Raw genomic sequence first — 13,726 nt, forward strand, 5'->3', positions numbered from 1 at the left:
TATTTCATTGACATACAGGGTGACTATGAAGTCACTTGACAGGCTCACTCTGCAGCTGCAAATTAAAAAGAAAAAAATACTGCTGCTGACTGTGAGTTCCAGACAATAGGCAACTACCACGAATTTGGACTACCACAAAATGAGCAATACGTATTGATAGAACAACTATGCCTGCTCAAAAATACAGTACTAGACATTGCCTTGATTACAATAGTGTTCATTAATACAACTTATGCTATACATCATAACTGTACTACAAGCTGTAAAAACTGATCAAATGACTATCATGGATAATATACAAATATACAATAAATAGATATGGCAGGTTACAACCCAGTAACAGTGTTGAACTACTGTGTGTCGTATATATAAAGGGTTCCCTGTTGGGTCATTTACCTCATTAAATGTGCTTTTAAAATACTCCTGGTTCCGGCTAATGCTGTGCTGTTGAAGGTCACTCAGCTACCCTGCTGTTGAGCCTGATTGAAGGGGTATTGAACTCAGTTTCCACCTTAAGCAGACAGAATTCCTGGAAATGACATTGAAAGTGCACCACATTTATAAAAGACCTTAATTGTAATAATGTCTCTTCTAGTTTATAAATCAGTAAGTGTTGCTCCTATTTTAATTACATTATTAAATTGCCTTCAGTGCTCTGCAGTAACTGCATTCTTCCCCATAGCAAGGTAATGGCATTTCATATTTTAAAAAATGTATGCTCTTGTATCATTTAATTAGTTATTGACAACTCTGGGTGTTCTAGCATTGGTAGCAAATGGCTGTAAGAATGGTCCTCATACTCTATTCAGTATGACAGAACTCAAATGGCACTCTATTGATGTCTAACTATTGACAGTAGGGGGGTTTAGAAAGAGTGCTAAGTGAAATTGATTAGTTATTTATCCACCAAGCAAATGTGAGCTATCCTTTGAAAATAGCAGCCTATTATACAATTTAGAAAAAAAGTACTTTCCTTTTTTTTTCAATAAGAAAATTATATATTGATATTGGTCAAATGGTTTGTAAACATAAAGTAAAATAGAAATGGTTATGAACCATTCAATCTCATAAGACTTAAGCCTTTGATTATGCCATCTGGGATATTTATGGTTTGTTCACAAGCACTCCCTTTTCTACTTTATACCGGAAAAAGGAAATACATGTCAACAAACCACTGTGTCTCTGTCCAAAACATTAACCATATGTGAAAAGGCCCCAAGGGTAAGAACAAAAAAATTTTTTTAAAGAATTTTTCAGTCTTTGTTTCATTTTATAGCACTGAAGTAGTTGGTAACTTGTTGTTTGCACCATATTTAATTGCTCAGACAATTATGTTTCCTCAGTTAAGGAAAAGAAAACAGCTCCTTTATTGGTACCATCTTAATGACAGGAGTGCAGAACATCGGCTAAAGTTTATTCATTCAGCGGTCCAGATAAGCTGCATACCTGCCGTTTTTATGCATTACAAAATCTGAAATATGCACTAAATTCAATTTAATGCATAAAAATATGCATAGCAATTTTGCTGCACAGCTGGTCTGCCTCCCCTCCCGCCTCCCCTAAAACTTCCACTAACAACTACATCTCCCAGAATACAATGTCTTCAGTTACTAGAACTGTACACACACACACACACACAAAACCAATAACCCAACAAACATTATCCAATCTCTGGCTAGCCCTGTTGTCTTTGGAGCCAATCACAGTAAGAATAATAAAAATTAGAAGCTTCACTGGAACAAACGTCAGAGGCAACGACAAAAAAAGGTGCTTATAATATTAAACAAACTATTGTATAACTTATTAATGCATTTGCTTATTTTATTTGTCTGTGTTGCTTGATATTGAAGTTTTAACATGTTCACCGAGTTTTAGAATTTAATGTTAAAATATAAGTAACATAATTAATTTACAGTCAGTGTGACACCTTGAAAAAAAAAAGTGCAGATAAAGGACCTTGTAGAACACACGCGTGGTTGTACAGTAGTTCAAGGTAACATTGCAGTTGAAATGCAAGGCTCTTTTTTAATACCTACTCCATTACCATAAAAGATTGTACAGTATTAATCGAAATTACTCAAAGGTAGTGTTGCATTTTACCCCCTGAAAATACTTTTACTCTCAGTTTTAAAATTACAGGAAGTTACTCATACCCAAAACCTTATCTGGAGCACTGTATTCAATGCAGTACAACATGTTCTGTAGCTGTGAAAGCAGAATCTAATAATATATATAGGTCTTGGAATTCTAGTCCATTACAGGAGAACCAGTAGAATTTGAGCTGGATGTACTATGTACAATGCTACATATTTAGGCTTCAGAGCACAATCGCCTGTAATATGCTACCCCATCTCACTTGAGGAGTCTTTTCAGAAGCTTGACAAGCTAGTAAGCATGGCAAATAATTATTTAAACAAAAACAACAATAGGGAATTATGCAACACAGAAGTAACAATCATTCAGAAATTAAATGTGTCTCCCCAAAAAATCCTATCAAGGTAATTTTTTGGTCAAAAAACGAATAAATAATGTTTTAAAAAGGAGAAAGATACAATAATATAGTGACATAAAAAGTATTCAGGCACACCTTGCTACCAACCCTTTAAAAACATGTTTTCAAATACAAAAAATAAAGTCTGGACAACTTCATTGAAATGCAACAAACTTTTATCAAGTAGTTTGTTAAAACAGTTTTGGATTCCATTTGTCCCACTTCGTGAATCTTCAAAGCAATAAAAAATACCTGAATGTATTGATTTGTCAAGTTAAAAATCAACTGCCCATGTAAATTATCACTTATATTAAATATCACTTTTTACTTCTAGCTTTAACACAGGAAAAAAAAGCTGTGCAAGGGGCATTTAAGGATGCAAGGTGAGGCTGAATAACTGCAGAATGGTTCTGACTGTCAAAAGAGAGGAGCTCTAACCATTTCCAATTCTGCGGAGTGATTCTGCAGCCAGTCTATAATTATATCTGCAATGCAGTTGGCGTGTCATTAGTCTGCAGTTGCCACGGTGTCACTGTTGATAGTTGTGTGGTTAATAGCATTTGATGGCTTCAGGCAGGCATCTCCTGGCATAATGAAGTGCTATGTACGGTCTCCTGCTTACTGCACTTGAACTATTCGAGACATTAAGTTTTTTTTTTTTTGCATTGTTAATTAAGATATTAATTAAGATATTAATCTGTTCCAACTTCTAGCGCAATATTGTTTATGTACCAGAAGCTCGTCTTACTGTATGTAGAAACTAAATAGGACACAATTTGGACTTTGGAAAGCGATTGCTGTCAAAATCATGCATGTTGGCTGTCATTCAGATTACAAGGCAATGCTCCAGTGCTGTCTAAAAACACAGCTACTAAAGGAGGAAGTGTAGCTGTGTGATTATAGCTGAAAAATGGGAATAAAAAATGTGGTTGGATTGATGTTTAACAGTAGATTCTAATACAAATCATCTCAGTTGTTTGTGCCTTAGTATCTGCCATTTCAATACTGTGTTTTAATATATCTCTATGTTTACAGCATCTAACTGATATAAAATAGTAAACTAATGACACCCTGATTTTCTGGAATGTTTTGTAACAATGGTCTCTGCAACATCCACTCTCCTGACCTGCATTTTTTGGTCTGACACAAAGTATTATATCTGTTCTGGTGTGGGTAACAAGCACCAGGCAATGGATTTAGTCATTGTCTAGGAACCACAGTATTATCAATGTATGTCTCCATGAGTCAGGGTATTCTGATGAGAGCTCAGCTGGCTGTTCATCACTCTAGTAGTATGTCTAGCTCCCACAGCGCTCCGATACCTGGGGTAGTTTGGGTCATTTCTAATTGGGGTCAACTGATGGCAGTAGTGAACATTTCTCAGTCTTGTTTGAGATGTAATGTGCAAGCCAAGCCTCCTCACTACATGTTTAAGATATATAATCTCATCAAATTGTATCCTTTTTATTTTGACGTGGCAAGGAAAACATAATTTCTAAGCATAAAACCCAAAAGAATGAGGGTAGAAAGATTTGACTTTTGGAAATGCTGATTTCTATCAAGGTAATTGACTCTAATTCATTTGCCATGATTTATCATTGGATCATGTCCTCATGTTATAAATTTCCCATGGTAAAATTATGAAAAAGTGTAATAAAGCATACTGAAAAAAAACATGGTAAGCAAGCATTGTAAAGCCTCTGCAGGAATGTTAAAGTATATTAAAAAATAAAATAATTGTAAAATATGGCAAATGCATGTTAAAACCGAGGGGAAAGCATGGATAAACTGCAAACTGAGTGTACAGATTTACTCTAATAATATTTTATAAGGGTAGAAGTGAAATCCTAAATTCTGTTATGGCATAAGCATTTTAGGGTAGAGAAGTGAAGAACCAAAAACGCCCTACATGCTAAGGTTTTCCAGTTAAATTTCATATCAAAGTTTAAAAAAAAAATAAAAATATATATATGTTAGTAACATTTTAATGTCAGAAGATTTGACCTAGAACCAATGTCATACAAAATTATAAAGAAAGAAACAAAAAAAAAGTTTTCCGAATTCTGCATATAATGTGAATGTTAATACACGTTTTAACTAGTAAGAGCCGTTAGCATCAGCTTATTTGTAGAATTTGTTACAGTTTTTTCAAACCGAAGATGAAAGTTTTCTAGACTCATTAATGAGTTAGATCAAACCTAGTTTGGGAGGCTTTTTGAGTAAACCATCGTAATATATTTCATTGGATAGATTAAAGGCACCCTAATCTTTGTTACTTGGGGCTCCCCTTTGTCTACTTTAGATATTGAATAGACCCCCAAGGATTTTTTTTTAAAATCTTTCATGTGAATTTGAAATGTGTAACTAAAGTAGGGTAGCTAATCCTAGCAAAACTAGACCTCTGTATCTTCCGAAGCATGACAAACTATAGAGCAGGAGGTCTCTCTTCAACACTGAGACTTATCTTTTTAATGTAAAATCCTAACAAGTTTTCTAAAGGGTCTCACAAAAAATACTTTTCAGAGTAGCAAGTGAATAAAGAACATACAGGAGTACTCTTTGCTGGTTGGTGTGTGCTATAGGAAGAAGACAACCCAACCAACTGGGAGTAATGTGTTCAAACGCACAGCACAGAAGACTGTCAATGCACTTGTCCCTTACCTACATTTGAATTACTCATCACATACATTATTATTTCATTGTTTATTATTATCTGTTGCTAGGCTTTAGCATTTCTGTTAGAATTATTGTTTTTTCACCCACCCACCGAAATAATGTGTCTTAAGTAAAAATGTAAAAATATTATAAACCATAGTGGGTGGCACAGTGGCGTGGTGGTTAGTGTTGGTGCCTCATAGCACCAGGGTCCTGGGTTCAATTCCTGCCTAGGGGTCTGTCTGTGTGTAGTTTGCATGTTCTCTCCATGTCTACATGGGTTTTCTCCAGGTACTCCAGTTTCCTCCTACAGTCCAAAGACACCTGATTGGTCATTCTAAATTGCCCTCTGTGTGTGTGTGTGTGATTCCCTGTGATGGACTGGTGTCCTGTCCAGGGTGTAGTCCTGCCTTGCACCCTGTGTCTGCCTCCAGCTCACCATGACCCTGTGAATGATTAAGTGGATAATGATAATGGATGGATGGATGAAAACATACCGTATGTTTCCTGATGTAAATTGTTGCTGGTTACTGTTGACATTAAAAACTGAGATTTAACATAAAGTTATTTTATTTGGATTCCTAGGGCTGCTATTCGTGTTCTTCAGCGAAATAAAACGAAACAAAACATAAAAGAGCTGTATTGTTGTTCTTCTGGGAAATGTATGTGAATGTTTGCACTGAAAAAAACTGCTTTAAATCATTATTACTCTGAAATAGAATCTTTTCTCTACTTTTAGATTTGTGTTGGAGAAAACACAGCTGATAAATATAGTGGTTTATCTTTTTTTTTTTTTTTGCTCCAGAAAATTTCACCTCTGTAAATTTCCGACATTTTCTAAAAGAAATGAGATATGTTGAAAATTCATAGTCAACCTCAAACACTATTTTTTATAGTTTGCAGAATACTTTAGATGGTTTGGAGCTTATGAATGAACATATAAACTGTTTTAGGTACAGCAGAGAGCGCCTCTATTAAGTCTTTTATTTTGTCAAAATCTGCTCAAGCAATATCATGTTGCTAATACGTATATCAGTATCTTTAGGAATGATAAATGACTGCAGTACCTTTGATTTTTGACTTCGTGTATACTGGCTGCAGTGTAGCACTTGGTCGTTTGTTAAACATAGACGAGGAATATAAATGTGTTCCCTGACTTCGGTTGTCAGGAGTAACAAAGAGGTGTTGCAGTCTCAGCTAAGTTGAGCCACTAATGGCCTGGTTTAATCATACGTATGGGACCTGTTTTGACAGCTTACCTCATGCAGCTGAAGATACTGTCAGTCAGTTACTGTTTCAGCAGAGTTACTTTGTGCCACAGAGAATGTTAACCCCTTAAAAAAATCACGAGGGACTAGGCATGTTTCTTTTAATTTAATAATATGTGTTGCTTCTCGAGTGGGTGATCAGCCACTGATCTGGTATGGTCATTTAGTAGGCTCTCCTGTCAGTGGATTCAGTAAGTCAAGCCTGGTTTACCTTAGAGAATATTGCTATCTTCAAAGATAGTTAGGTGATCTGAGAGACTGCCAACTAGATTCAGAATAGGATCTGTTCATCTAATGTGTTCATGAGGCTGTATGTATCAATGAAATTGATATGGTTTTAATACAAATATTGTATATATGGTTTCATTTTTTAAATTGATCATAATGACATCTGTCAGCCACAAAGTGCCTTCCAGGGTGATTGCTGTGCAGCATGAAGATTATAAGATAACACTGTCCATCAAATGCTTAGTCATAGCACCATTTGGATGGACTTGCTGTTCTGTGTAAAAAGGACAAATATTTTCATTAGACCACTTGTGCTATAAGTGATTGCACAATGGATTGGTGCCCAGTAAAAGAGAGTGCATTTAAAGGTGAAATGTAAAATATCATTCAGCTGCTTGTAAAGGTCTTTTACGGTTTTACAATTGCAGTGAGTTTCCTTTTGGGGTTTACACCATAATTTATTTCTACGCCAGTGTTTTATTCAACAAAAGAGAGGCTTGTTCTTCAAGAGCATGTTTTCAGTTTTGTAATGCTGCCTTTACTTGAGCTGGATTGAGTATGACTGAGGAAGCATAACACCTATTTTGGGATATGTTGAGATTATATAGAAAAAAGTACTACTATAGTATCAGGTTAGGCAATTATTCCTATCAGTACTACAGAAACATCTGAAAGAAAAAGTCTTCCATATAGGAAATGTGTGGCATTCTGAAGGGAAAGGGAATTACTTCTGTGTGTGGATTTATATTATATTTTATTTTAGAACTATTTTGTTAAAAATTTTTTTTAAAAAATCCGTCATCAATGCTGATAAACCCTTTTGTTTTCTTCCAAGACTTACACATTCCCTTCCTCTTAATGGAACAGAGAGATACTGCTGTAAATGTAATACAAGCCATGCATATGAATTGTCTGACACAAATGAATGGCAACACTTTGAAAAAAAAAAAAAATAGACTGTAATCAGTATAACATCATCACAAAGCCATTACAGCAACTGACAGAGCTTTGATAGCAAATTGCTTGAAAGAAAAGCAATTTCTTGTAGAGTACTAAACTATCACTAACACACAGGATTCAGTCCGTGCTGTTAAATTCTGGTTCAGTGCAGGGGGAATAGCAATAACAGTAGTTTTTACGGTTCTTTTCAAGAAACTTTATTGAACAGATTACTCTAGAATCTGGGTAAAGCTGGACACATTTACTGCAAGTACAATTAATTTGTTTGTATTTTCAAGTAACTGTTCTTCCAGTTAAACAAGGACCCTGGTGCTCATGGTGCTTTAGATTAAATAATAATAATAATAATAATAATAATAATAATAATAATAATGTATTGTCCAGTTGTGGTACCACACAGAGCAATGTAAAATGTCAAAAAAAGTGAGTTTTTACCAAGGAAATCTAGTTTTCATGTCAGGATGTAGCTCGTTCCACTAATGAGGTGCTATGCCATAAATGATCTGCTTTCAGTGTGTCTCTAGCAAGACCTCAAGCCAGTTTAAGAAATGTCTGTTATGAGTGGAAGCAGATGGGCCTTAGATGTGAAATCAAGGACACCTCATCTGTCATCATTCAATATGCTGCGTCCCAATTTGGTGACAATCCAGTTTTAACTGTCCTGTCCATGACTAATACTTTGCATGTGTTGTGAAAACATTTATGTTTGTGAGTTTGTTGTGTAAGAAGTTCTATGAAGTATAACTAGGGCTTCTGATTTTTGGTTTTAACCCATAAAACCCGATTAAACACCCCCGATACAAAAAACAACAATGAAATTGGTGGCTAGCCAATAAACACTGGAAAACACAGGAAAAACTGTGCAAATGGTTAATCAATTCAAGTAGACTTTACCTTTTTCCCACTAAAAAATAAAACCTACTACAAAAATAATAGTAAATACATGTCCCAGTGCTGCTGGGTAATGTCCCGCCTTCCTGACTTATATCTATCATTGATTCGTTCTGAATACTTTAAACCCGTTCCAATTACTGATTGACAGCACATTCCTACATTTCTATTGGACACTCCGCTTGCGAGATTTAAAACCAGATTACAATCAGGATGGAGGCTTGTTAGCTGGATTTAAAGCTGCATTACAGTTAAGATACGGAGGATTTAAAACAGAGTTGTGGTGAAATGTACAAAAATGCCTACACACAAAAAACCCACAAGAATGTGCCTGTGACCATAACGATTTTATTGTGGAAGAGAGCCAAGGAAAGAAGGTATAAATTAAGTGTGTCTGCTATACATATTTTGACAGAAAAAAACCAAAACGTTCAAGCATTTTGGAAAGTAACCAAAAACACTAATTTCATACAGTATATCAAAATGAAAGCCCCGAAAAAAACGATTTACATAAAACTCAAAAAATAGCTGAAAATAAGCTAAAAAAAAAACAATTAATAAAACCTGATAAACAGAAGCCCTAAGTATAACGTTTCAAAATAGTTTGACATGAGGCACAATTTTATGAGAACAGACAGGTATGTGTGTGGTGTTTTACTATTTACTATTACTGTTAACCATTAAAAAGAGTGCTAGGGTTACTATTTATACACATATTCTTTGTTAAACATACTTGGACTCTTCTGGCTGTAGAAGGAATTACATTTTTATGTTGTGCCTGAAAGACGGGCCCCACAGACACATGGTATTATTTAAAATCTAGATTGTCACACCTCTTGCGCAAAAGGTGATTTATGGCAACCAGCATAAGTAATAATAAGAGCTGTACTTACCAGTCAGATGGGGCCTTTCCTCTCTCCAGAAATGATGAATTCAATTTTACATTTCGATCTGTTTTCAGTGGTTGTGGAGGAAGGCCACATACGCGTACTATGATTTTCCAGTCCTTCTCTAATGTCTAATGTGTTTCTTTTAATGTTTTGTGCTGCTACTCCCTGCTGACCCTCCTAGTAGCAGTTCAAAAATGCATTTTAATGCTAATGTGAATTATACAAGTTAAGCTTTTGTTGTTTCGTGTACAGATCTGTCATATGTTCTCGAATACTTCTCTTGAAAGTTTTAGGGTTCTGTTATTTAATGGAAAGAAAGAGCCGCCATGAAATGTATTTGACAACTGCTTCTAACCATTTTAGACACAAAAAAACAAACCGTGGTGTTTATAGTTTTTACTTTACTCAAAATGATGGCATGATAATGATAACTTTACTCATGCACATGATTAGTATAGAGTTTGCATTCTGTGGTCCTAATTAAATAAAATGCAAACTACAGTATTACATACAAACCGTGCTCATGGCTGCAAGTAAGCAACATGCATTTATAATTTCTGCTACACAAGCCCTGCCTCCCTGTATCGGTTGCTATAATGTTCTCTTCTATATGGCCCAATTACTCCATTGCAATTTGCATATTGTTTCAAATAGGTCTTCCACAAGTCTAATGCATTTTTAACACACCTTGATACTGTTTTTAAACATTTTTTTAATTATTATTAGTTCATACAACAGGTCATGATATCCGTTGCTAACAACATTTTTTGATGTCTCCCAGGACCCTGGGTTAAACAAGAAGCCTTTAATTTATGTTTTCTGGGTTGAATAATCTAAATGGGAAAACTGAGTGAATGCTAGAATTAGCACCAATGTGCATTCATAACAGCTCTATACAGTACATGTATAGTCGGCTTCGTTAAATCCAAAGCATTGTTAAATAGAGTACCCTGCTCTTAAAGGAATACTTTCACAGAAAAAAATATAGAATCAACAAAGAAAACGTCCCTGCAATGACCAGCAGAGAGAATCCTCCTAAACTTTGGCTGAACTCCTTTTTTTCAAGCTGTGTTTCTGAAATGTTTTCTGTGGCACCACTGGTTGCCAAGCAACCTTATACATCAGCCAACATCACCAAAAGGTAAAGAACAATGTCATGATTAATTTGAGAATCCAGCACAAGCACTGGGTTTAAATAGAGAAGCTATCTCCAGCAACTCCTGTTTTCAAAGGTCTTTTCACTTGGGTGATGAAAGATGATTATAACCAGGTTGGAGATGTAAAGATGAAATAACAACATAGCCTCTGTTTAAAACTTTGATTTTGAATGTTACTAGGGGTGCTTTCAGGTGCAGGAAAAGTGCTTAATACAGAACTGCCACTGCAAATGGATTTTAACTGTACTATATATATTTTTTTATATTATAAGAATCATAGAAAAATAAATTATTTTAAAAAGAAAACATGTAGGCATTATACTATGTAAACTAAGTAATATGACCAATCTTAGCAATTGTAAAAAACAAACAAACAAACAAACAAAAAAAACTGAACTTAGGAACCAGGGCCAGTAACTATCTGCTATATCTGAAGGCTGAAGTGAGAATTACATCCATAAAAATATCCAAACGAAAACAGAGCTGCTTCCTTTATATTTTATAAATAGACTTAAAATAATATCCAAGAAGAAGAATTGATTATGATTAAGTATATTTCCAAAATAAAGATTCATGAATCATGAATCATGGCGGCTGGTTTTCACTCTTGGTTTATATTATTCTCTTTTCTTTTTTTAGCGGCAATATTTTGTGTTCCCAGTTGATTTTATGTCCAGGATGTGCCCCTCTCTTCTTTATAATTAAAATATATTAGGAATAACCTCTTAATTATATCATTTGTTTAGTCTATTTTGATGGTATGTGGATATTTTCTTCTTTGACTTTGCAATGTTCGGAAGCAGGATTGTTTTTTTAAAGCTGACTTTCATCATTTCCTTTTTGTTTTGTTCTCAAACTATATCCCTTTATTACAAAATCATGTGGAGAAACGATGCACCTAACCATCATGATAAACCTGTAAGTAAAGGTAATTTTAATGAAAAAAAAAGATGAATGGTCTACTCCCAGCAGTAAAGCAAATCAGACCTAGACACCTCAGAATTGAGGCCAGAACTGGGGGAAGGAGCAGTCATGAAAAGCTGCATTATAAAATCAATTTGCTAGAACGTGACCAAAACATAAATTGAAATTCAATTGGAGAGCACAACAAAAGAAAAAAAAGACACAACATAGAATGCCAGAACCATCTCAATAGCAACAATTATAAAGGATTAACATCTCTCTTGCTCTAACAGGGAATGGCTACAGTATAGTAGCGCTGCCGAAGTTTTAACAGTATGACTTTGAGTGGAGCTAAATCGCTTGCAGAGAGCAAGAGTATTAGAAGAGAGTCATTAGTGTGATAGCATTTCCATCCTCACAGTTGGAAAAGATTTCCAGCTCAAAACATCCTGGAAGAAATCACTGAACAAATTGGAATGGAAACAACGTGTGCCTTTTTGTCCATTTTTATATAAAGAATGTGGACAACCATCCTGATTGCTGATACACAGACTTGAGTGTCTTTGCCAGATCCATCATGTCAGAAACCTAATGAGCCTCTAATGTAATGTCTGGGCTGGCTCTCCTAACATTGTTCCAGTAAGCATGAATGAAGTTTTCCTATTTGCAGAAAGGTCCTTAAAATATAAGAGCATCCTAATCCTGTGTGCCAGGCACAAGTTATTGCAAGGTTAGGTAGCATCTTGATTGGGCAGAGTTACTGGAAGAACCCTCAGTGGTTCAGTTGTGACTATAGGGAAATTGATACTCACAGTAATTTAATACTGTTTATATAACTGAATGGTAGAGAAAATGTATCTCAAAAGCTGGCAAAACATCCACTATTAGTATTTGAATGGTGAGCTGAAACAACATTTTCAGGGGGAAGGTATTGTTTAAAGTGGGGGAAAAAAAAACATTCTTACAAATGTCAGTTAGCTAAATCAACATCATGGTAATTGTGGTATACCATTATGTGAATTTCAGCTTGGAATGTAGAGGTCTGTGTCACTTTAACAATAACTGCTTATGACATAGTACACCATGGCAGGGTTATGCTGATAGTCCCCACTACTTGTACTTGAAGCAGTTGTTTAGTACCGTTGGTATAAACCTTCTGTACCCTTTCAGCAAATTCCATCATTTCTTTGAAAAGCAGAGCAGGATAATGGCTCCATATTCCCAAAAGGCCGTGGCAGTAGTGCTTTTCAGTCCCTGCCGACCTAACTCTGCTTGGATACTTTCCAGGTCTACTAATCCGGGAAGAAGGCAGGATCATCCATCTGGAACCACAAGCTTGTTACGTGGGGGAGGTGTCAATCAGTAATGTACTGCAGATTTTGGGGCCATTGAATAAAAGAGAGTCACATACCTTAAATGTTGCAACAAATTGAAATAATATGAATCACTGTCAGATAAGTTTTCCTTTTATAGTCTGAAGTTCATAATTAGCAAAGATGAATAGTTTAATATTTGTTCTCCATAAATCAATCACTCAATTATGTCTGACAAAGAATTTGGTTTGATAAAGGGCCGTCATATTTCACCTCAAAATGGGCCTTGTTTTCTACTCTGTGTAAAGTAGTCTTTATCAACTGAAGATTCTCAGTTCTGAGAACATCCTATTAATTAGATGGGGAACAGTCCCTTAAAAGACTTGCATTAACATTTGGAAAGTAACTAATCTGTTGCTATCTACCCATACAGATACTTCCATTCTCTTTTCCATTAGGTGAGCCAAGAATGGATGGGATAGCCCCACAACCTAGAGGTGTGATTATCACCCCGGTATCCTGTCACAGTAACTACCTCAATCCCCCCATCTCCCTCCAAGCAGAAGACACAAGTGAAGAAGCCCACCGTTGCTGTGATAGAAGTGAGATCAGAACAAAAAGACCCACCCAAGTTGTCTGTGCAAGTAAAATATGCATTTACCACTGGTTTGCTAATTGTCTTTATGGCAACTCTTCCTATAGACAGTGGACAAAAAAAATGGAAACACTAATGTAAAGTCACTTAATAGGGCGTTGGGCCACCACATGCTCTGTGGAAGGGGGCATTGTCATCCTGGAAGACACCCCCCCAACCGGCAGGAAAGAAATGCTGCAACATGGGGTGAAGATGATCACTCAGTACCATTAAGGAGCGATTAGCATTGACCTTGCCTTCTAAGGGAATGAGTGCACCCAAACCATGCCAGGAAAATGCGCCCCACAACATTACGGAACCACCAGAACCCTTCAC

General features: G+C 35.8%; 1 protein-coding gene across 1 annotated transcript in view; it reads left to right on the forward strand.

Annotated features, from left to right (window-relative positions):
- Nucleotides 1-13,502, forward strand: part of LOC121329728 (protein TALPID3-like) — an 86,314-nt gene extending 72,812 nt beyond the window's left edge. The window contains exon 10 of the mRNA XM_041275442.1: nucleotides 13,215-13,502. The gene's annotated coding sequence lies outside the window, so the exon portion shown is untranslated. The remainder of the gene's footprint in view (nucleotides 1-13,214) is intronic.
- Nucleotides 13,503-13,726: the final 224 nt, after the last annotated feature.

Source organism: Polyodon spathula, chromosome 17 (genome assembly GCF_017654505.1).
Source record: "Polyodon spathula isolate WHYD16114869_AA chromosome 17, ASM1765450v1, whole genome shotgun sequence".
In the NCBI taxonomy this organism is placed as follows: Eukaryota; Metazoa; Chordata; class Actinopteri; order Acipenseriformes; family Polyodontidae; genus Polyodon; species Polyodon spathula.